The sequence below is a fragment of the Lissotriton vulgaris genome, chromosome 5 (genome assembly GCF_964263255.1).
Source record: "Lissotriton vulgaris chromosome 5, aLisVul1.2, whole genome shotgun sequence".
Taxonomy (NCBI): Eukaryota; Metazoa; Chordata; class Amphibia; order Caudata; family Salamandridae; genus Lissotriton; species Lissotriton vulgaris.
The window spans coordinates 916317988-916343989 of NC_141693.1; the positions used below are offsets into that span (position 1 = coordinate 916317988).

The window sequence follows — 26002 nt, forward strand, 5'->3', positions numbered from 1 at the left end:
AAATCGGTGAAGCGCGGCGATAATTATTTGGCCGCTATCCCTACTTAGCGATAAATATCGCTGTTTGTAGGTAATATGCCCCAGTGTTTCTTCAATTGGAAAATTCTAAGTGGAGTGAACATTTAAAAGTGCATTTGCTTTGGCGCTGGTGAATTTCTCACGTGAAAATTTACATGTGTGTATTATTGCATAACAATAAAATTAACAAAAATGCCCAGGAGTATGCTGGAACATTTGGAATTGTTTTGTGAATTCCATAAAGTAAGAAGTCTGTACCAATGCAAGGTCAGAAACTTGTAGGTGCCGGTTTCCAACATTTTTTGTGAATTTCGCCCTAAGTGATCTGGAGCTCAAAACACGACCCCTTCTGAAAAAACAAGCATAGGCAGCTTACTAAGAAGAGAGAGAATCAAGAAGACAAATTATTTTGGAACTCGAATGACCCCTGACATCATGTCTCCAATGGAGGAACTAAATCAATCTAAGGTGCAATGTTACTGTTACAGAGCAGGTTCACTGAGCACATCTGCATACAGGTGAAAGAAGGATTGCTTACCTTCACCATTGGCGGACTGAGGAGATTTGGACCAGGTTCTCTGCTGGGCCCTTTCCTTGATGAATGTGTGACTACAGGACGTGCTTGCCCCAGTACTGACCATGCTGTAAGCACCAGCCCACAGGTGGGTTGACACCTTTGCATTGTGAAGGTAAGCAATTCTTCTTTTACCTGTAAAGCAGGTGCGCTCACCAATTGTATAGGGATCCTATATATGCTGCATTATTCTATTGTGTTGTAATGGTATACTATGGTCGCTGTGTTGCATTCTGTTTTGTACTATGTTATTGTGCGGCGTTCGGTGTCTTATTTAGAAATGGAAACACATGCTGCTGCAATCGCAGACAAAATCAACACATTCTTTTAAAGTTCCAATGGCAAACAATTATTCACCACAAAGGCCCTCATTACAAGCTAAGGGCTAAATTCCATTTCCTGTGTAAATAAGAGTTAGCACACTGATCTGTGATTATCAAGCCCTTGTAGATTCCCCTGAATAAATTCTGGCAGGTCAATCCTACCAAACTTTATCAGGGAAAAGGCCCAAAAACAACACAAACCTTACAAAAGTCTCTGTGGTAAAATCTGATTCTGCACGTTTTGCTTCATTTTTCCATTGATAACTCAGAAATACTTACCCTGTGTGGTAAATACCCCAAACAGGATAGTAATATTTAACATGTGTGATAAATAATTCACCATATTCCGCCCAATTTGTAACAGGGGTCTAACATGGTAAATAGTGCAGTTCAAGCTATTCAAATATTTCAGTCACCTGCCAGCCCAAAATAGTGGCAGAGACTGAGAGCAGTATGATATAAAGTGAGCATTGGGAGCGCTAAGTTAAGACATATCCTCTGCAAACAGGTTTTGACTGAGTGCTGCCTTAAATAGTTAGAGAGCTAAAGCAATGCTTCTTTACCACTTTGGATAGTGGGAAAGGTATTGTTAATATAGTAACTTTTGAGGCATGTGCTGCTTTTTGCTATAAGTGTAGCAGCATTTGTCAACACAACATAGCAAAAAAAAATGGCAACATAAAATACAGAACATAACAAGCACACGAATACATAACAGCTAAACCAGCATGCAACACAGTAACCAATGTTATACAAATCAAGCACATCGTATTGCAATACGGCGTAATTAAAACGTAGCACCACAAGAAAAAACATAATACTTCTCTAGCACAACAAAATGCCGCTCAACAAATGTAGACATAGACAAACATTCCTGTCATACATTACAATGCCCAGAAAATTACATTCATAATACAGTAGGAACATGTGTTTCCGCAAAGCATTCTCTTAACTTATCAGCATGGACATGAAAAAGTGAGGTCAAAACTGTTGTCTGATCTGGCCCATACTCGACATTAGCAGTTGCAGTCCTCACTTTGCATGATGTGGCCTTGGGATTATTGTAACTTTTGATTCAGAACCATAGCCTTCAAACTGAAACTGCATTATTAATTAATTCATATATGAACTTTCAGCCATTTCCGACCTAATGCATATGATCCATCTTTACATGTGAAACGTATATACCTGTGTAGTTAATGTATTGAATTGTACTGTATCATAATTGCATATACATAGAGCTTACTACAGTGAAAAGGCTTTGATGTGCTTTTGGCAGGCATCAAACTACTCTGAAACCTAATTAATCCAGTGCTGTCTGGTTATTGTTTGTTACTTGGACTAGTCTTTTACTCTCAAAGAAATCAATCAATGTATTTACTCCACTTTCTGCAGATTAACACCTTCGCTGCGGCTGCTGGGCTGCTATTCCGCCGCAGCGCTAACGGTCGCGGGGGGGGGCGTGGCTCACCTGCGCGGGTGACAGAACCGTTCCGTCATGGCTCGCGGGTGAGCTGTGCTTGTGACGGAACGGTTCCGTCACAGCCCTGCCCGCCTAATAAAATGCGCTACGCACGCGCGAAATCAGTGCCGCGCAGGCGCGGGGAGCGGGCCGTGACGGAACCGTTCCGTCATGAGCACAGCCCACCCGAGGGGCGTGACGGAACGGTTCCGTCAATAGCGCCGAAAGGGTTAAGTTAATAGGTGTGATCATTACTGAGTTCTTGTGAGTTCATGCAATTGGGGGTGGCATGAATGGATAGGTGAGAAGAGATTAAGTGCTGTTTGGTTGCATGGATATAGATTCAAGGAAGGGGTTGTGATCTATGAGTTGAAGTTGGAGTAATCCAGAGAAATTCGATAATAGAGAGGAGGTAGACAGGTAGGCGGTTTAGACTAGGTTACATTCAGAGAGAGTATGGCATGCCGAGAATGAAGGGTAAGGACCGGGTCATTTGACAGAAAGGAAGGAAAGAGAACGTTCACTAGTTTTAAATTGAAGTCAATTTTTAATAATTTAGGAAAATACCAGAGGCTTTTTGAAATAGCATGCAAACTGAGGTTGTAAAACTGGAGACAGAAGCAACAATATTTTCATGAGGGATAGCATATTACACTGTAACATTTATACAGCTGTTACTATCCCCAAGTGGGGTGCCCCAGTGTCTATACTGCGCTACACAGAGATATGTCAAAATTGGCATTGACACATACCTATCCAGCAAAAAAACTTTAATGGAAAAGAGCACAAAACACTTATCGATCTGGTTCTCCCTTGATCTCATTAAGGAACGATTTGTAAGATGATTGGTGATCTGGTTCTCCCTTACCCATAGTTAGGAGATGTTTTTCAGGTACTAAGGCTGATTCTGGTTTCCCTTGTTCATTAGAGGGTGAGTGCAGGGGTTTCTATTTGTAAACAGTGAGGTCAGGATTTATGTTGGCACTCATCTTTTTAGATTCTCCAGAGTACCACAACGGAAATAGTACATTTTTAACCATGTCACTGACAGAACTATGTATGGACACACTGTATGACATGTTGACTCCACAAATTTTGGGCCTGATTATGATGCTGGGTGGCGGGACCACTGCCCGACATCACGGCGGTCGTCAGACCGCCCGACATGCAGATTGTTGTTCTGACCCCCAAATTATGATAGGACTGCCGGTTTGGCGATCAGAAATTGTCCATTTCCATTGCGGCTTGTACTGCAGCCAAGGTACAGGGCAACAGCACATGCCGCAAAGGAAAAGGAAAATATGTGCACATCCATGATCCACATGCCATGGACCATGTGGTGCATGGCTGTGTTTGGGGGCACTACATGTGCCCCCAGGGCCTTTATGCAGGGCCTACAATGGAGGGGGCATGATTGGGGCCCCAAAATGAGTTTTCTGGCAGCCTTTCCATGGCAGTGGGACTGCCATGAAAAGGTTGTGAGAAACAGTAATCAGAATCCCGAAGGCGTGTCGACCCCAGCATCGCCGCCTTATAGGTATTATGATTCTGACCACAGCCTGACGGGATTGCAGATCCTGTTGGAGGCGGCGGTCTTGCCCCCTCACAGTTTCTGTTCCTATTGTGGCATCATAATGTGTCAGTCGGACCGAGTCCCTAACTGTCAGGCGGACCGTCACCGATGGCCTGTTGGTGACAATGTAATAAGCCCCTTTATTTGTCCACGTGATACAAAAACCACATCAAGCAGGTTTAAAATATTCAAAGATTTTTTGTATAAAGGGAAAACGGTTTGACAATCTGATGAGTGTGTTTCGGCAAGACTATTAAGTGGTTCAACAAAACATTTAGAATCCACAATTATTTTTATTTGCTGAAGGAAATGAATCAGTAATGCCATTTAAGAGAATTTGGGAACATGTTGATAGGTACAATGGAAATTAAAGATAATGATTTAATCATGAAATCATAATTTCTCTTTTTCCAAATAATGAAAATGTTTTACTAATGTAGCGGAATTTACTTTGGGAGATTTGTATATAGTATTTGTGGTGATGTGCAGAGTATAATGTGCTATTTATTACCATTGTTGAGTGCAAGGAGGGGCCATGACTCATGAGAGGCAAAGCCTTCCTTTGGTCATAATGACCCTCCCTTCCCTCAAAAATGTGAATAATTAGAGTATTGAAATCAGTATATATGAAATTCTGCACATCTGTATATATTATTTATAACATGCCATTTTTCTTATATATTTGTCTTGATAAAATGTACCTAACTAAAACCTAATGGTCAGACCGGTGGGCCTTGAAGCTTGGGAACCAGGTTCGAGTCTCAGCAGGGACGCTCAACAGCCTGTGATTCTGGGAAAATCACTTAGGGCCTGATTACGATGTCGATGAGTCCACCAATGATGGCTCATCAGTGGCGGACCCACTGACATTGGCCCTTGTGGTCTGCCTGTCACATTACGAAGCAGTGGGCGGAGGCATCTGGCAGAGGGACTGTCCGCCGCACTTCCAACAGGCTCAAGAAGCCTGTCGGACTGTCAGAAGTCAGTAATCCATACAATAGGGGCGGAGCCTTCTCAGGCCCTGCCGTGGGGATTACAATGTCACTTTCCACCTGCCCTTTCATGACTGTTCACCCCCCATTAAAAGGCAAATGGAAAGTGACTTTGGGGCCCTTAAAGGCCCCCCGATCCCTCTTGGCCCTCTGCTATGGGGCCTAGGGGGCACCTATGATACCCCCTAAACATCTCTGTAATGTGTGGTAGGCACTGCATGGTATCTGTCACAGGGGCAGGGATGTTTGAAATGGTTAGCAGTGAGGCTTGTGCTGCAGCCCTTTTTCCGGGCCGCAGTTCAAGCCTCAATGCTAAAAGGCATGCTTCCAACTGCCTCCACGGTAGTTGGATCATAATTTGGCGGGTGGGACCACCAACTCTCTGTCAGCTGGTCCCGTATCCGCAACCATGTCAGTTGGATGCTCATCCGACCGCCATCATATCAGCCCCTAATTCTCACGGTGCTAACAAAATTATTGTGTCTATAACGCAACAGGTGCTCATGTAACATGCTCTGATAGCTTTGGGTTGATTTTGCACTTTATAGAACTCCCCCAAAAAATAAAGAATAAAAATATATGGGTTACATTTTTGCAATGAGATAAAATCATAGGGAAGAAGCCTTTTGTCAGTTAGCCGAGTTGTTTTCCCTCTTAAAGTCAACATAAAAAGCAATTGATGAGACAATTAATAGTGTTCTTATGATGTTTTTTTTTTACTGTACTATGGTACTAACTAGAGTAACTTGAAGAGTTGAATGTGTGCCACTTGAACAAAGAGGTGATTGGCAGGTAACGAGTTCCAACTCTGGAAGGGCCAGCTCATACTTCCACCATCCTGAAACTGACTACCATAAATTGAGTAATAGTAGCATCTGTTATTTCCATTTCATCTTTGATGTAATCAATGATGTCATTTGGCATATTATGTGCAATGTCATATTAAGGTGGCCCCTGGCACTTGCCGTGCATTAGAATGTCAAGAAAAAATAATAATGAATACATTAAATAAGTAAGATCACAAGCATTGCATGTTGCAGTCTCAAATGACAATACTTTTACATAACCCTATTGGTAAATTTCAGTGCATTTTAACTGTGTTTTTTCAAGAATGTTCAACTACTTACAATCAACCCTCTCTGCAGCAGACCTTTGCAATGCACAGCAGTGGTTGACTGCATCCCCATGCCTTCAACCAAGACAAGTGCCAACTCATCACACTCAGGCACCCTGTGCTGCACACAATTGTCAGCTGTGTGAGATGAGGGTGGTGGCAGGGCCTGGCCTTTGATGGCTTGCCAACCCCCACTACACACAGACTTTGTATACACAGTAGGGACTGTTCACTGGGCCAATCATAGGCCCAACATTTGGTAAATGAGCAACAGATACTGCGAATGGCGTCCAGCCAAGCATCGTGAGTGTGGCCTTCAGGTCTGGCTTACTGCTGTAACCTACATCAAATGCAGTGTGGGTAGCCCATGATGTTTATGAACATTGTCTTAGTTCATGTAATGAACAGTTTTGGGATTTTTAGTTTTGGTTCTGAAACTGAATATTTTTGTCTGTTTTTCAGACTATTAACTTAACCTTTTCTGTTTATGCATAAACTATTTTTCCCAAAACAAACTATTTAATTTTTTTCAAACTTTTTTTACGACTGAAATTTATTTGACTTTTTGAGGAGACCAAAATCACTTTAAATCACGCTTCTATTTCGTTTACCTTAAAAAATTAGTGTTTTGCAGAATGGGTGTAATATATCATAAGCATTTTCAATTTCCGAAGCCACCAATTAATCTTGTGCTTCCCGACCCTTTCTCTCTAATTCAGTTAGATGCCTTCCTCAAAGATGTATTATCCTTCCTGTCATCACAAATGATTTAATCCTCAATTGCTCTTTTGCAGAATTTGATTGCAAAGTGTGCAAATTGCATAGTGAACATTCGTTTTTTCACCTCTAATGTGAGTAAAAAATGTCCATGCCAATAACTATTTGGGTGAGTGCTCAGCTAGCATCAAAGGTGTAGGCACTTCTATGACTTCTATCCATTCATCTTATTTAGGGCTAGAAGTTTATTGAAAATGTTTGGAGCCTTCTGAGCCTTCTGTGCTCTGCTCTTGCTTTGTTCTGCCCCCCCTGACCAATCTATTTTCCCTTCCCTTTCTCTCTCCCCTAACACCTCGTTCTTCCTTAAGCTTCTGTAAATTCTGGACACGTCTGTTTTGCTCCCTCCCCTACCTTTGTTTACTTCTCCTACTTCTGATCCTCTCCTCTTACTGCACAATGCATTATGCTCATACCATTTCTAATCCACCCCCTTTTTCAGTCACTCTGAAACCTACTTGAAACCCCTTCTCTCCATTCCTGCTCACACAATGTTCTACTCCCACTTACATGCCACACACCAAATGTCCTCCTATTAACCTTCCTCTGAAGTTATTATCAACTTCAATCTGGTACTTGACTTTTCTCACGGACTTGACTTTTATCGCAGACTTGGCTTTTATCGCAGTCTTTTAGATGGAGGAGTGGTTGTATTTAAATCAGGGCTTACTATTTCTTTCTGAATGCTAAATGCCTGCCTCTGTCCATCTTGCATAGTCATAACTTGTATTTTAATATGCTACTTGAAAGAAAGCGCTACTAATTAAATAGTAAGTTAATTTATTAGTTGTTATAGAAGCACAGCAACAAGTCTGCTTCCAAAAGAGTAGTCAGCGCAACTGACCAGAGCATAACCAAACATTCTTAATAAGGATTCCAATGGAACTGGAACCCCAGTTACAATTAAACATATATGCAGATGAATTAGTTACAAGTAAACATATGTACAGATGAATTAACAATGTAACACATCTCCCTTATATAACAAAACAAGAATAATAAGTGACCAACAAAAAACAGAAGAGAAATCTCATATAAAACTTATCTAACATAATCTAAGAACTTTGCAGGTATAGATCTAGACCCTGTTGAATCTTTGACTCTATTTGCTACCGAATCCTGTTGTAGGTCATTGGGATTTAGATTGTGTAACAAAACATCATTGTTTATGTCAGAACTCTGAAACCCCCTATCAGGTATACAATTGTTCTTGAAGGTACCAGGAAATCTGGCAACATGCCTGCCATTCCACACTTTACCATCCTGTGTTATAACAGAATTTCTGACAACTCTTGTTATTTTAATGAGTTTATAGAATCTGCTGGCACAATTACCAACTAAACCTGGTTTCTTAATTCCCACATATTCCCCAACACAAAAATCATGTTCTTTAACATTCCACTTCTTATCATACCATTTTTTTGATTTCCTTTTTATTTTTCTTTCACCTTTAATTCTGTGTCCTTTTTATTCCATTCACAATACATGTTTTCACCAGACTTTTCTTTAAGCCACCAAGGACAGATTTTTGAAGCCGGATCTCTACCTTTTAGCAAACGAAAAGGGCTCACTTCAGTAATGGACTGCGGAGTAATCCTATACATCCATAATCTTTCCCTCAATAAACTTTTCCAATCACCTCTTGACTTAGTGACTTCAGAAATGTAACCCTTTAAAACCCTATTGAATCTCTCCACTTGCCCATTTTCGTGGGGCGCATATAATGATGTGGTAACATGGGTAATACCTTGATCTTTTAAAAATTGTTCCATTTCGTAGGAAACCAGTTGCACACCATTATCGGTGACAATAATGGCTGGTGAACCCTCTTTTGAAAAAAAATTCCTTAAAAAACTCAAGTACTTTACATGAAGTAACTATGGGAACCATTTTCACCTCCGGCCATTTTGAGTGGTAATCCACTAAGACTAAAGCATACCGAGAATCAGGTGGTTAAATTCATAAAAGGGCCCGAAATATCAAATGCCAATTTCTTCCAAGGCTCTTGTGGCCATTCAACTGGTTTAAGAGGAGGAACATTGAGTTTCAAAACCTCATCACTTGCATTACATACATCACAATCTCTGACAACCCGATCAGCCATGCGATCCGTGCCAGGCCACCAAAAATAGCTCCTGATCAACCTTTTCATTGCCAACATACCAGGATGAGAATTATGAGCCATCTTAAGAATCTTTTCTCTCACTCCCACAGGAGGAACGCACTTACCATCTTTAAATATTACATTTCCATCTAATTTCAATTCCTCTGAAACCTTAAACAAAGGCATAATTTCTTCAGAAATTCTATGTTTCTGTGGCCATCCTTCCACTAAATACTTCTTAAGCAAATGCCATAACTCATCATTAGCTTCACTTTCCTTCCAAGTTTCCTCAGATAACTCTGCAAAGGCACCCACCACAACATCCTGAATGGTGGTAACAACATTCAACTCATCATACTTATCTGTAGACTCCACCTCACATGGATGTCTCGACATAAAATCCGCAGTGACATTCTTTTTTCCAGGAACATATTCTGTTACAAAGCAATATTCTTGTAGTCTAGAAGTTAATCTAGCAATTCTTGCGGTCGAATTCCAACCCCCCCCCAGGTGAAAAAATATTAACAGCTACCCAATGAGGGTTTCCCGGCGCAGAGAGATTGGTCAAGGCAGAATTGAGCCAGAAAATTCTATTTGTCAAACAACCAAGTTTTAAGTGACTTGCGGAAGGTGATGTAGTTGTTCTCATTTCAAAAAGTGATGGGAAGGGAATTCCAGAGTGAGGGCCCTAAATGTGAGAAAGGATTTGGCCCCCATCCGGGACAGTTTTAATTTAGCGATGACGAACCTTCCTTGGGTGGCAGATCGTAGATTATGGGAGGGGATATATGGATTAGCCAGAGCAAGAAGGTAACTAGGGGTAATTCCTGATTACATTTTATGCATATAGGTGAGTGTCTTGAAATTTACTCGGCTTTCAATTTTCAGCCAGTGTAGTTTGCGTTGATAAGTTGAGATAGACGAGGTCTTGGGGACTCTGCATATGAGCCTAACTGCAGCGTTCTGTGCCATCTGCAATCTATGGATTACAGATTTGTTTACTCCCACATAAAGCACATTGCCGTAGTCAAGCCTTGATGTAATTAGGCATTGACTACTGTTTTTCTGGTCACTTCTGGTAGCATCCAGCAAAGTTTTCGCAGCCATTTGATGATGGTAAAACAGGTGGCTGCGACTTTAACTGATTGGGAATGCATACTGAGGGTCTCTGTTGTACAGTGCTTTGCTTCTTCCTTGGGCCAGCACTCTAGATCTCTCTCTGTGTTCTTGGTTCTGGAGTTCTCCTTCGCCCTGTTGGCAGTTGGAGCTCTGGTTGGACGAGGGGCTGACCTACCTATACCTGTGCTGCATTAAAGCTATTACTTCACTTACCTGCTCGTGGAGTCTTCTCTTCGTTTACAAGATTTGGCGACTTGGACTGGCGAAGTGTCCAACCACTGCTTCTTCGTTTGTTGCTGCAGCCCAAGAAGGTTATACAATGCGGTAGATCTTCACCCCTCAAAAACCCCGTGTGGCACACAGCGAGGACGCAGACATCGTCTTTCGTGTTAGCGGTGACTATTTTATCTAAAAACAGACTGTCGTTGTGTTTCCTTCATCACGGGATTTCCGAAGCGGTGATTGACGTCATTTCCATCAACGTCCAAGAATCCCGGTGAGTTGCTTGGTAACGCGAGCGCGCAGCCGCATAACAACGCAGGCGGCAGCGTCATCAATAACGCAGGCGGCAGCGTCACCAATCCTGACACGAGTAGCGTCACTGAAGCGCGTAGCAACGCGTGCAGCGTCCCTGGAGCGCATTTCCCATGCGCGTAGACTCTCGCTGTGACTATAACGACTGACGTGTGGCCAATCACACGCACGACGTAATCGGCCATTTTAAAAGTATTTCTCTTCTTTGTTGACAATCTCCAAGGAAACGCTCGGTGTGAAGCGTAAAGCATCGTTTCTTCCCAACGGATCTTCTCTACTTATAGGAGTAAGCACATATCATATAACTCATTATTTCTTTGCTGTCTGGTCTATTTTTTTTTTTTTCTATTCATTACCCTGTTTGTGGTCAATAAGAGACATGGCTCAATCGATTAATGTCGCCCTTCCTCCTCAATTCTTGTCAGAGCCAGGCAATCCACCAATAGCGTGGGAAGACTGGATAGTCATGTTCTACAAAATATATATATCAACGGATGGACCAGCAATCTTAGGCCGTCACCATCAATATGATCTGCACATTGTGGTTGATCCTAGATCTGATAATCCAATTTCTATTGTTGAGATCTCATCCTTGGAGGACATATTGGCCAAATATAGAAATGTTTTTAGGGACCAGTTGGGTGAACTTATAGGCTACTCACATCGCATAATTCTCAAGGAGGGCAGTTCACCTGTTCAACACAAGGTGAGGAGGGTGCCCTTTGCTTTACGGAATGAGGTTAAGGCTACCCTTGAGGAAATGCTCCAAGGGGGAATTATTGAACCCATTGAAGCATCTCCTTGGGTTTCGCCTGTAGTGATCTCGCAGAAACCGGATAACAAGATTAGATTCTGTGTAGATCTTCGTTCCCTAAATAAGTGTGTTGTAGCTGATGTGTTCCCTCTACCAAACATTGGTGAATTGGTATCGACTCTTAAAGGGGCAAGGTTCTTCAGTAAGTTGGACCTTAAACATGCGTACCATCAAATTTGCCTAGATGATAGCTCCAAGCACTTAACTGCTTTTATCACCAGCGAGGGAACATTCCAATTCACTAGGCTACCCTTTGGGCTAGTCTCAGCCGCTAGCGTATTCCAGAGACTTGTCTCTGAGGTTTTTCAGGGTCTTGATAAGGTGCTGTATTTTCAAGATGATATCTTGATATATGGTGATTCTTTACAAGAGCACAATAAAATTTTACAGGATGTGTTACTTAGGGTGGATGAGGCTGGTTTAACGTTGAGAAAAGAGAAGTGTGCCTTTCTGTTGAAGGAAATAGAGTTTTTAGGTTTTTGTTTGTCTGAAGAAGGCATTAAACCAAAGAAAAACTTACTTGAAGCCATTGAGCTAGCACCTTCCCCGGTTGATAAGGATCAACTTCGGTCCTTTATGGGCTTGATCGAGTTTTACTCGAAATTTGTAAGGGATTTTTCGTCTAAGACTGCTTCCCTGAGATCCTTGCTAAAAAAGGTGTTAAGTTTTGTTGGACTACTGAGCACGAATCCTGTTTTAAGTTGATCAAAGGGGAAGTTAAATCTGCAAATGTCCTCACCCCTTTTGACACTGCTCGGTCCTCCATTCTAATGGTTGACGCCAGTGCCATTGGCCTTGGTGCAGTTCTCTTACAAAAACATGGGAGTGTTGAGAAAACCATAGCATTCGCGTCTAGGCCTCTATCTACCTCAGAGTCTAACTACTCTGTTATAGAGCGTGAAGCTCTTGCCGCAGTCTGGGGCACAAGTTACTTTCGAACCTACTTGTGGGGTTACAAGTTCGTTTTGCGTACAGACCACAAACCCCTATTAAATGTCCTAGCTCCTGGTGGGGCTGGAAAGGGTTCTCCAAGATTGGCGAGATTGGCCTCTCGCTTACAGGACTATCAGTGAGTGTGAGATCGAATTTGTTCATGGGTGGAAGAATATCCAGGCAGATTGTCTGTCTAGGCTTCCTATTCCTTCCACTTGTTGTGGTTCTGAGATCACGTCTGATGACCTTGCTGTTGCTGTGATGGAGGATGTTTTGTTGGTGGGAGGTGGTTCATTCTCTCGTGATGAGTGGTCCAAAGGCATGGAGGAAGATCTGACTTTGAAGGCTGTTATCAGTCTTGTTTCTAAAGGAACAAGAAGAGAAAGTACTGTTAGTCCTTTAGTCAGACCCTTCCTGAAAATCTTGGATGAGCTTTCTTTAGAGGGGAAAGATGTTTTGATGCGAGGTGATCGCTTTGTCCCTCCTAGCCAATTAAGAAGGAGGATTCTAGACTTAGCCCATGAGGGACACTTGGGTCAAAGTCTCACTCAACGTCGTGTCAAACAGAACTTTTGGTGGCCCTCTATTGATAATGATGCAGTTGATTGTGTATTGAAGTGTAGTTTCTGCAAAGAAGGCGAGAAGCGTCTGAAAGTTTTGGGCTCTCAGTCTACACATAAGATTGTTTTTGAGAATGCTCCCTGGCATAGTGTCTGCATAGACTTCATAGGCCCCATGAGTGAATTACCTACTGATCACCGTTTTGCAATTGTCCTAATCGATTGTTTTTCGAAATGGCTTTGTGTACAATTTGTAAAAGAGATCAATACTGACACCACCATTAAGTTTTTGAAGGGTATTTTTATTAACGAGGGTTATCCTTCTGTCCTCATTTCAGATAATGGGACTCAACTCACGTCCTCGAAAATGACTTCTTTTGTAAATGAATGTGGCATCAGGCATCAGAAGACTAGTCTTTACAACCCACAGGGTAATGGCCTTTGTGAAAGAGTGAATCGCCTTGTAAAGAGTGTGATTCAGATGTTTGTAGAGACTGGTTGCTTTTCAGATGAACGTGTCCAGGAACTGGTCTGGGCTTACCGCTCCACACCACATAAGAGTGGTGAAAAGTCTCCTTTTGAACTAATGCGTGGACGCACACCAGTAACTAAATTGACCCCTGCTTGGTTAAAGGGCTCTGGTGGCGAAGTGCCTTTAATTCATAACAGTACCCCCTTGCCCATCTCTGTGGGTGACCTTGTTAAGGTTAAGCCGGGGAGGCTTGCTAAAGGTCTTAGCAAGTTTAGGGGTCCCTACAGAGTCAAGAAGGTTTTTCCACATTTCATTGTCCTAGCCAATGGCGAAAGTTGGAATTATCGGAGGGTAGCGCTCTACCAAAAGCGTAAAGATTCTTCTTCTGATGACCTGTTTGCTACTGGGGTTGATGGTTGTAATGGTTATTTACTGTCCTCTGGCGGTCCTTCTTCTCCCATCCCCTTGCCAACTGGACGGGGGGAGGTGGGTGGTGGCGATGCCTCCACATCTTCATGTACACATCATAGTGGTTCTTTGGTTGATTCTGCTCCTGTCTCTCTTGTTCCTGCTTCTGTCCCTCGTGCTCCTGTTTCTCCTTCCTCTTCTTCGGTTGATGTCAGATTGAGGAGCTCTCGCTCCCGTCGCCCACCCATGTACTTGAATGACTATGTACATTAACGTTTCCTTTCCTTTTCCTGTGTTTTCTTTCCTTGCAAAGGGGGGAGATATGTTGTACAGTGCTTTGCTTCTTCCTTGGGCCAGCACTCTAGATCTCTCTCTGTGTTCTTGGTTCTGGAGTTCTCCTTCGCCCTGTTGGCAGTTGGAGCTCTGGTTGGACGAGGGGCTGACCTACCTATACCTGTGCTGCATTAAAGCTATTACTTCACTTACCTGCTCGTGGAGTCTTCTCTTCGTTTATAACAGTCTCATTGATTAAAATACCTAAGTTGCCTTCTTGAGGTGAGGGAGATGGAAGGGCACCCATTTTACATGGCCAATGTTGCTGGCTTCAGAGATTTTTCTGTTTTCCTAGCACCAGTTTCTCTGTTTTCTCTCCATTTAATTAAAAAAAATTATTTTGCATCCAAGATGCTATGTTGTTTAGGCCTGTTTTAAGTACAGAAGGGGTAGCAGTGTTATGTGCAGGTAGTGAAAACATGATTTGAGAATCTTCTGCATAAGAGTAAATAGATAGTCCAAATTTCTCAGCCAACTCAGCAAGCGGTCGTACGTAGAGATTGAATAGTAAAGGGCTGAGGATGGACCCTGTGACACCCAATGGGCAAAGGAGTGGACTTTCGAACAGGCATTTTGAGAGAAAACTTGGAAGGTTCTGTTTGAGAGGAAGGCACTTATCCAGTTCAAAGCCGCTCCTCCAATACCCTGTGATCTAAGTGTATTGATAAGTACTGTGTGGGATATTGTATCGAACGCAGCACTCGAATCTAAAAAAATGTGCACCACGGTTTCCCCATTGTCAAAATGATTGCAAATGCCTTGCCTGACCCCCAGTAGGGTGGTTTCGGTTGAAAAACCCGCTCTAAAACCTGATTGCAAGGAATGAAGGAGATGGTGTTTTTGTGACATAATGAGTCAAGTGGGTGTGAATATGTTTTTCTAAAATTTTAGACAATACTGGGAGTAGTGATATGGGGGCGGTAATAATTGGATAACTCTGGGTCCGCGTTTGCCTTTTTCAGCAGGGGATGTATCATCGCGTGTTTCCATGTCGATGGAATAACGGATTCCTCTATTGAAGTGTTGAGGAGATCGTGATTTATTGTTCTTTAAGAGTAGGGCTACATTATCTGTTGTGAGAAGGGGCCAAGTTTTTAGGGAGCCGTCTAATTCATTGAAATTGTCTGCTTGCTTAGCGGGAGAGTGTGACATATCCGGAAAGGGTGGTAAGGCATGGATTAAGGTAGACTGTGCTTCTTGTTCCGATACAATCTCATGATAAATGTTATCTACTTTACGGATAAAGAAAGAAGCTAATTTCTCACATTTCAACTGAGTCAGTGCAGGGGACTTCATTGAGGTTTGCGATCCCGCTAATTCTTTTACTGTGTTAAAAAGGGTTTTAGCACAATTCGTCGCATTGGAAATAGTTGTATTGACAAAATTAGTTTGGGCCTGTTGCAACGTTTATGATATTTATTCAAAGCAATTTTGTAGACCTGTTTGGACGCCAAGGCGTAATCCCTTTTCCATTTCCTTTCCAAGATCTTACAATTAGTTTTTATTATTTTTAATGACTCATCATACAATGGCGCTGGTGGAAGATGGTTGGTCATTTTTTGATTAGTCATCAGGAGACAGGTGTCAATAGCCTCAGTGAGCCAGCTTTTAACTGAGGCCGGGAGGTGATCAACACTTTGATTTAAGGATGGCTTTGGGCTTCCAAACAATTGTTAAGACTGTTTCTGTCTAGTTTCTTCCAGTTTCTTTTCGATTCCCGTGCCACCCGTTATCTGATCGAGGTGTCCCTATCTAATGGTAGAGTAAGGACAAAATTGATTCGATAATGGTCAGACCAACTGGTTGGAGAGGCTGGTGCACAGGAAATTGTAGTAAGATTTGAAAAGATAGGATCCAAAAAATGTCAGGCAACATGAGTCGGACCTGAGTTTAGTACATTTAGATTTAGGGAAGCCATATCAGAGATGGAACTGGCGCTATTTTTGCATGTTATGTCTGCTAGATGTAAGTTTATGTCACCTAGCAGGGTAAAATTAGCTGTTTTTATGACACATGGAGCAATAGATTCAGCGAAAGTTGAAGCCCAGGTTGCAGGGGAATCCGGGGCCCGGTAAACAAGTATGCCAGAGAATGTGAAATTTGGAGAAAGAGGCAGCCTTAATAGAGCAGCTTCACATGTATGGATGGACAGATGCTCGAAGTTACAATTAAATGTCTTTTTAAAAACTATAGCTATCCCTCCACATATTTTTATATCTTGAGCCTTTCTTACTATGGCGTAGTTGGTGGGTAACGCTTCTGCGATGTCTGGGCCTGAGCTCTCATGCAGCCAGGTCTCTGTAAGAAAGACTGCATCAGGTTGGTCATTAACCCCTTGCATGCTCATGACGAGCTTAGCTCGTCATGAGCTACAGTGCTCCGGTGCTCATGACGAGCTCAGCTCGTCATGGCCGTTAAAACACTCGCACGCTGGGATAATTCCTCTGCTGTGCTGAACGTTCTATTGAAACGGGTGTGGCCGTGACGAGCTCAGCTAGTCATGAGCACAGGAGCACTGTAGCTCATGACGAGCTGAGCTCATCATGAGCACCGGGGCGCTGTGCGTGCCACCCAGCACAGCAGGAAAATTACCCCAGCAGCCAAGGGTTTAAGAAGTAAGTCAAAGAAGTCCGACATGTTTTGGTAGATAGCGACAATTAATAGCAATCAAGGTGTAGGATTTATTGTGAGGATTTTGGAGGTTTGCGTTGTACAGTGAATTGGTGGTCCTAGCTTCTAAGTTGGGAGTAAAGTTAAACCCACAATGTACCCAAGTTTTACACTCAGTAATAGAGAGGGCTCTAGTGCAAGTAGGCATTCTTGGTATTTGGAGTGTTCTTGGTAGGTATTCTTGGTATATCGGAGTGTTAACTATAATCACCTTTCTTTACCCCAGATTTGGGTTATGCGAGCAACCTATCTGTGCTGTAATAGGGCCTGGGGTTCTGGCCCTAGGCCCGGTCCAAGCGCGGATGGGCGCAGACGTGCTTGCCTTTGGCACACCAGCGGCGCGCCTGCAGCGCATGCGCACTGAGGCAGTAATTGTATCCTTAACCGTGTGCATCAAATAGTCCGCTGCCTGCTGATTACCTCCAATATGGCGGCACCTTTCCGCGGCAGTCTTCCATGCAGCCAAGTGCCCCCCGGTCAGCTCCTGTATCGGCTGTGCGGTGAGTGCATACGAGGCGGAGTGCAGTTAAAAGGGTGAGTGGTTTAAAACAGACTAAATGCTTCGCACAAGTTACAGAAAACACGGGCTCCCGGCTTCCGCTTCAGGAGTCAGCTAAGGTTTGAGCGCGTGCGCAATTGCAAAGTTCTTTTATCCCTAATCGTGCGCAACAACTAGCCTGCTGCCTGCTGATTACCCCCAATATGGCGGCACCTTTCCCAAACAGTCTTCCGTGCAGCCAAGTGCCCGCTGTCAGCTCCTGTATCAGCTGTGCGGTGAGTGCATACGAGGCTGAGTGCAGTTAAAAGGGTGAGCTAAAAAATGTGATCCAGGTCCTATACACCATTATTGTATAATAAGCACATTCGTTGTTTGAGAGGAATACCTTTTGGTAAATCTAAAACGACTTCAATAGGTAATCTGTCTCCCATTAATGAGAATGTGAAATTATTAACTTCATGTTTACAGCCATACATAGAAATGGTTGCATCTTTCCCGTGATGTCTGAGTCTGAAATTACATTGTAACTTTTCAGGGAGTTACAGTATAATCTATCAAGTTTAAAGCAAATGTGAGAAAGTATTCCCATTAAGCCAAGTCTCAGACTGTCTTTCTAATCCATTAAATACTCAACAGGTATCTCCAATGTGATTACTGAGGGGCTACAATTTTGATGGAGAGGGTTACTATTTTTTGTCTAGAAAAATATCTTCTTTTAAAAACCATCTTAGACTTTCTCCCTTAGAATGCAACCATTTTTCCCCAGCACAAAACAAGATGTATACACTAGAGATAGCTTTAATTGAACAGCCTGTATTGGTGTGCTGGATGATAAGGAAACAATGTGCATAAGGTGTCCCCCTTTGGAATAACACCATGCTTTGTAAGGTAAATATTTTATTCTTTATGACAAAGTTGGTGGGAATTTTGATTAATATATATTAAGTGCTTAAAATAACTTTTCCCAACAGATTTATCAAATTAATAAAATGCTTTACTATATCTAAGCCTTGACACATAAATGTGCAATAGGAGGTTTTACATGTAATGCTCGAGAAAATAATTCTACCTTAATAAGAATAAATTTCTCTTGCTCCAATATGTCAGTCACTAACTTCTAATGTTATGTTCTTTATTTCTTACTTAACCGCATCGCTGCGGCGGCTTTTCCCGCTGTGTGTCCGCGTTACATGACGAGCTCAGCTCATCATCTGCACACGACCACCGCGGCTGATGACGAGCTGAGCTCGTCATCAGCAGCGAAGAGGTTAAATCATAAATCCCTATTTTGCGTCCTGCACATTAATTTTAAGAAAAGTATAGTTATGCAAAACATTAAGGGCCTGATTACAAGTTTGGCTGATGGGATACTCTGTCACAAACATGACTGATATCCCGTTCGCTGTTTTACAAGTTCCAAAGAATATAATGGAATTGTAATTTGGCGGACGGGATGTCCGGCATGTTTGTGATGGAGTAACCCTGTCTGCCAAACTCATAATCAGAATTATTTTCAATTTGATGGCTGGTAAATAAAATAAAATAAGATTTTTGGCATATGGGAGAGATTAATAAACTAACAATTAAAATTGCCTATATTGGGAAATTATTAAGTTAATGCAATTAATTATGGCTATCACTTAATCAGAGAGAAAAAAAGTAGGGGAGCTAAAATTCATCCTTGCTTTAGTCCATTCTCAGTTTTACTCAGATTAGGAAACCCTCTGGCTCAACTTAACAATATTTTACACAAAGCTGATGAAGGCAAGGCAATTATGAGTCTTATTAATGAACTAGGAATCCCTAACCATATACATTTTGCCTCAAGCATAGGATGGTCAACCTCTATAAAGGCAGCATAGATTGGTTGATTTTTTGCCCTAACATATTTACGAGGATCGATTGAAGAACAACAATATTGTCAGTAGTCGAGTGAGTAGTTGTAAAACCAGATTGCTCACATGGTTAGCACTTTTATGTTCAGCTCCATCTCAAAGCTTTGATTGGATACATTTTGCAAATATCTTACCTACTACATCCATTAAAGAAATGTTCTGTAATTTTGAGGATTATTTCTTGATCCTTACTTCTGTAGAGAAAGGATTATGGGCCAGATGTAACAAAAAACAATTAGCAATTTTCTAATTGCGAATCACTGAGATTGGCAATTAGAATATCGCAAAATGGAATGCATGAACGTGTGTTTAACACTTTGTGCGATTCCTAGGGGATCGCAAATGACCTACCTCATGCATTAATGAGGTAGGTCGCAATTTGCGACCGCCTAGGAATCGCAAAATCACGGGGATGGTGGCCTGCTGGGGACAGCAGACCACCATGTCTGTGATTGCTTTAAAATAAAGCAATATTTTTTTTGTAAAGCATCCCGTTTTCCTTAAAGGAAAACGGGATGCTTTACAAACGAGAAAATGAAAACTTTTCCTTTAATTTTCCAAGACCAGGCAGTGGTCTATGGGACCACTGCCTGCCCTTAGAAAATCAATTTACAGACATTCATAAAGGGGGAGAGGTCCCTTAGGGACCCCTTCCCATTTGCATATTGGTTACCACCTACTTGATAGGAGGTGGTAAACTGCGATAGTTTTGCACCTGCATTTCGGTTGCAAAACATTCATGCATACTAATGCAATTCGGTATTAGGAAGGGATGCCCTAAATACGGCCCTTCCTAATAGTGAATCACAAACCCATTTTGCGATTCGGTAACAAGTTACCGAATTGGAAAATAGAGTTTGCTGCATTGGAAGAGCAATATTTTACATTTGCAAACGTCCGATTCTGCGAATTGGCCGTTTGCAAAGGCAAAAAATGCTTGATGCATCTGACCCTATGTTCCCAGTCCATGATGGGGAATGGTATTTCCTAATTCGTATTCAAAACTAAACTCAGATGCTAAGACCTAGCCCCAACTTGCAGGGTTAGGCTAGAATACAGATACAAGAATCTCATCGGGTCCTTTCACTCCAGAATCCCTAGATATATAAATTTGTTTAGCTGCTGATGATTACCTTTCTCACTCAGTTGTTTCAGAATACAATGAAAGACTATCTAAGCCAGTACCATGCCCTTGGCTAGATTTACATTGATTTGAGAGATGTATTAGCCACTCTTCCTCTAGAATTGTGACTGCTAAAGATTTTATTCTTGATTGACATCACTTTGCTATAATCTACCAGAAAATTATTGAATTGTTTTTACTTGTAGCTTTAATTAGATCATGCCTTAAAAGGTTAAAAGGACTGTGTGTACTTGTTTCTGTCTTACTTTAACCTTATCTTGTAGTTTTCTATTGTTTCATTTTTTTGTCTCAATGGTCAAAGGGGCCCATGCATCATTGAAAATTGCATTCGCAAATGGTGCGAATTGCAGAAATCGGCCATTTGCGAATGCAATTTGAACTTTTGGAATGCATCATAATTTTTGTACTTTTCGCAATTTAAGAAATCGAAAAATTGCGATTACTTAAATTGCGATTGCATTTAAGGAATCTCAAATTGAGATTCCTTAAATGCAATACATCAAACTAAAAAACATTGCGATTTCGCTAATAGAGGGAGCAAAAATTCATGGTAATTTGCAAAAACTTTGAAAAATGCACTAAAGGGCATTTTTCAAAGTTCCATTTTACACATACGCATGCCCTTGGGGCATGTTCGTGTGCAAGAAGTACTTATAGGCAGATTTCAGGGGTGCAACAGGGTGTCCTTTTGACACCCTGGCACCCTTGAAATTGCATTCTCAATTTGCGATTCTCTAATTGAGAATCGCAAATTGAGAATGTCTTCCCATTCATTCCTATGGGCCTCTAGGAATGAATTGGGAGGTATTCCTTAATTGCGATTCGCAATTTGCGAGTCGCAATTAAGGAATTTTAAGAAATCTCTATTTTTTTAGCGATTTCTTCATGCATAGCCATTTGCGAATCCTTATTAGCGAATCCTTATTTTTCGCTAATAAGGAATTGCAAATGGCAATGTTGATGCATGAGGGCCAAAGTGTCTGAAATTGTTTGCATATCACACAGTTCAATTCCTTAGATAGGATATGATCCAATTTATACAGTGGTATGCTCTTGTTTGTTTGTATTAGATTTCTATGACTTTGTGCAGCAAAGGCGACCAAATGGAAACATTGTTCAAAGATTTCCAAAATGTGGCTTCCAATACCTGTTCATAAATAGTTGGTAACAGGTTATCCTTTGAAAATATAGCTCTGAGATTTAGATGGCCCAACCATTTGTTTTTGTAAACTCCATTGATCCACCCTGCAAGTTCCAAGTATTGACCTTTTCTTTGGACAATGTTAGCCTGATCAACAAAGATAAAAGATTATATTTAGTGCCATCTGCCCTTCAGACTGAAGATTGAGCAATGCATAGTTATATGCAATATATTCTATTGTAAAAGAGCCAAAAGGACCATATGGTATGTTAGCAGCAGAATGATTTTCAGAGTGCCTTTTCGCCCAAATTATCCTAGTTCAAAGAGAAGAAAATACCTTGTTTATCAGCTTTTCAAGATTCTGCCAAAGTTATGAAGGGATTGCCCAATCTGCTTCAAAATCCCTATCACTATAAAATTTGACATGGTAATTTGAGATTTGTGAATTAAAAGTGGCCTTTATCATTACCCAGTCTGATGGTTTCTGATGAATTAACACTGAGACAACATTTACTAATTTTTAATTATTTGTGTTACCAGGAGAAAAGTAAACATTCGAAAGCAATGATGTAGAAGCAATTGGCATAGAGGAGGCATTGAATAATAATTTTAAACCCTTGAGATTTCTATCCAGGGAACATCTTTTTGATGGTCTGAAACATCTTTTATAGAATGAAAGAATTGATAGTCCACCATTTGCATGACCTTTAGTATTAAATGCTGCTGAGTTTTTAAGTAATTCTTCAGCTTAAAATCATCAATAGCCCAGGTGTCTTGCAGGCAAGTTGGGTCAACATTTGAATTGTACATACATTTTATCTTTCAGTATTTTTGAATTAGCCTGCAACTAAATTTGTAGATTTGGGCAAAATTTGCAGACAAACTTTAGTTGACTGGGTCTTAAAATTGATTGCTCCCACAATCCAAGCCAGACCATTTTCATCATGTACATTTCTATGTAGTGGTCAACCTGGATTAGGGATAGAAACTATGGGACTTATTTATGAGAGGCTTGAGCCGCTGGGGCACCACTTTTTGGCCCGCCAGCGGTGCAAGCCTCGCAATCATATCTATGAGGTGAAGCAAAGCCACCTTGCGTGGCTTTGCATGGCCTCATAGATATGGAGTATGACAAAGCAGCGCAAGCCTCTATGTTGCCTTACTCTCCATCAAGGAGACGTTCCGTGGGAATTGAGGTGGGTGTTCCCATACAACTCCAATAGATTTTGACACTGGCCCAGATTTAGTTAATCACATAAACCTGGGGCAGCGCCAAAACCTTACGTCTTCCCACAGCAGGTATAAAGAGAAGACATATTTTATATCTCCTCTTTTTCCTCTTTCCATTTGTGCTGCATTCTGCAGCATACATAGAAAGAAGAAAATACCTCTCATGATTGTTTTAGTGCAGGAAAAAAAACAATCCTGCCTGCAACTTGGGTACACTTGCACACAGGTGCAAGGGTGCCTATGTTGGCATTAGTCCATAAATTGTGCGCCAGCGCAGGAGGAAAGGACAGGAATGCACTGTGTTCCATAAATACAGTTAACTTCTGCCCTTTCACATTGGCGTAGGATAGTGCAGCAAGAAAACGTGCAGTGCTACCCCACGCCAATTCAGCCATCATGTATTTATGAGAGCCACAAAGAATTCGAAGTGACATTGTGGACCCCGAAGTAACCAGTGACCAATTAGGGTGTGTATTGTTTAAAACTAACTTTTGTCTTTGAAGTAGGTTAATTTGCAACCCTGATTTGATGGATAACTTGGGGTTCAGTGAGGGAATTTTCCATGGATGACCCTACATTGAGTACTAATCCTTCCACAATTAATGATTCTAAATTCAAACCTGGTCTAAATTATCAGATTGTACTAATTTCTTATGTTTCTTTATTACTTCTTCCTTTATTTCTTTTATATAATGGTAAGTATAGTTGTGTATCCTTTTCCAGTTTGTGTATTCTCTGTTTTCTTATATTAATTTTTACAGTGGGTAGGACTGATATTTGTTGTCTTTTACAGGTGGTTTATATCCAGCAGACTACCATTAGATAGAGTTAATAGTATGTTGGTCAACATCACCAGAATGTGGTCCAAGTATTACAATGTTTGCTGTATTAAAGAAAGGGTTGCACACAATATTCTATTTAGATCTTGAAAAGCTTCTGATTACTGGACATAATCTTGTGGAAGATTGAAAGGTCTCTCAAGGTGAAGATTTAGGGTTAAAGAAAGCTTTGTTTCTAGTTCTGAATTATTACTTGGCATACTGTTGAAGGGGTCCACAGCTGCATTTGCGGAGTTTCATTTTCAAGGAGATTATGCTTGAATAGATTTCAATACCTGGGAGAGTGTAGTCCATTGATGTCCCTATAGTGGCATTTAATAACTCTATATTAACCAACAACCTGTAGTCAGTTAATGTGACCCTATATTACAGTTCAAACTCAGAGATGGAGAAATATATATATAGTTAGTTACTTCCATCTGTGTATTTTCAGTCTCTGAATTCCTTATCTCATCTGTCAATATAGATGGTTGTGTGTCACAATGTGACTTTAGATAGCAGAACAATGTGAGAATAGTAGAAAAGGCTGCTATAAAGCCATTATGCAGAGATTACCACCTGAAAGCTTTTGTTCAAAGTGCTTGTGATCTTCTCTTGTTCCATTCTGTAATATGTTAATTGTCATTTTACTTGGCATTAGATGCCTGGTAAAACTAACACAGTAAAAATCAATACTTTCAAAATGTGCTTCCAAAAGATCTCATTCCATTTGCACATAGAGAAAACAGGCAGCATTGTGCATTATTATTGTTTTACATTATCAGCAAAAAATATGTAATCTTTAATAGAAGTCAGGTAGTAGCTATTGTGATATAAACACCTGTATCCCAGTTATCAGAGCTGATTCAATATCTAATGTCTGATCAGGTTTTCTGTAACAGCATCGGAAAAAATCAGAGCTAAAGGCTAAAAATAAGTAACGCAAATAGAGAGCAATACAATTTTCCACATAGGCTCAACTCAAGTCAACCTATGCTGGAGTAGCAAGCTGCACCCCAGCATTGTCCTTCCTTCCCTATCCCCGTGTCTCACCCCACCATCCACCCAATGCAGGAACTATCTCATTGATGTAATTCACGTTTATGTGTAATTCAATTTCATGCAAACTATCCAAGATTGATCAAAGTGAAGTATTTCAACATGCCATAAGCTCGTACTACACCCAACTCCCTCTACTACAATTTTGCCGGGGATATAGATGGAGAACCAGCCTCCACTCTATCCCTTTCTTCCCGTCACCCCAGGTAGAGGGGCCTGTCATGGGAGAAAGGTCAACAGGCCTCAACAAGCCTAACCAGTGCTCATCAGCATGGTTTAATGCTCAAACAGATTTACCGCTGCTCCATTGCTTCACTCTTCCACTGGACAGAGTTCCTGAAACTTGTAGGTCAATGCTATCAAATGAACAGAAGAAACCAATGGGAAACCAGCAAGCAGCTACTCCATGTCAGTGTCTTAGTAGCAACACAGCACCTGCACAACATGAGGATCGCCTCCTTACTAAGGAGCGACCATAAACCAGAAGAAAGCTGCTGGAAGTGCCAGATAAGCTGACACGGGTCAAACAGTGGGGCTAACAAGAAGCAGGCAGGGGTAAGGAGGGTTCTAACACAGCAGACACACACAACTGCCAATAGGTAGTATTACATTGTAGTAAAGAGATACAGCCCTTCAACATCAGTGACCTACTTTTTGCACAACAACATCTCATATATTGTCTATTTTCTCAAGAGCTGGACTGGTTTAACAACATAGCTCGATTCATCTAAATCTCCCCCCCCCCCCGTCACCAGAGCCGCCTGGCCTTACAAGGCCCTCTTATCATCAATGGTCTAAACGAAATACTTCACTAATGTCTTCCTTTTGCCAACAATATGAGACCATCTCCTTCTGTAGATGTAAACACCAAGACAGTGCTTTTAAATACTTGATTTATGAATTGGACACCACCATCTCTGTTAAAACGCCTGAACTTCATTTTGTATCCACGTCCTCTGCTCTGTTGTGCACCCTCAAACTAGATACCTTAAATGACACTGAAAAATGTTGGAACACTTATGGAGATGTTCCCATGATCCTGAGTACACATCTTTCTACAAATGAGAGTTAAACATGCACAAAAAGCTATTAACCTTCCTCAGAGCCTCCTACTATCAAGGGCACATTACCTCTGTAAAATGCCCTGCTATAATGTTTTTTGCCATGTATAACAGTTTGCTATAGCTAGCCTCTGCCTTTTCAGTGGTTATTCCCTCCCATCTGTTGTTCCACCTTTTTGACTTTTTCCATGCAAAAATCTTAGAGATCCTCAATTCATTTTCTTGTGACTCGTTTTCCTCGTATTGTGTGTGCGTGCTTCACTCTACTCAATAATCATAGAAAATATTTGTTTGCTAATGACTTCATTGTCTTAAATGAGCCAGGAAGAAATGAATTCTAGAATTATAGCACTCGCTTTCAGCTGACCATTTGGACCC

General features: G+C 41.4%; 1 protein-coding gene across 2 annotated transcripts in view; it reads right to left on the minus strand.

Moving 5' to 3' along the window:
• Positions 1-26002, minus strand: part of ADGRA1 (adhesion G protein-coupled receptor A1) — a 791567-nt gene that overhangs the window by 257786 nt on the left and 507779 nt on the right. The window lies entirely within an intron of this gene.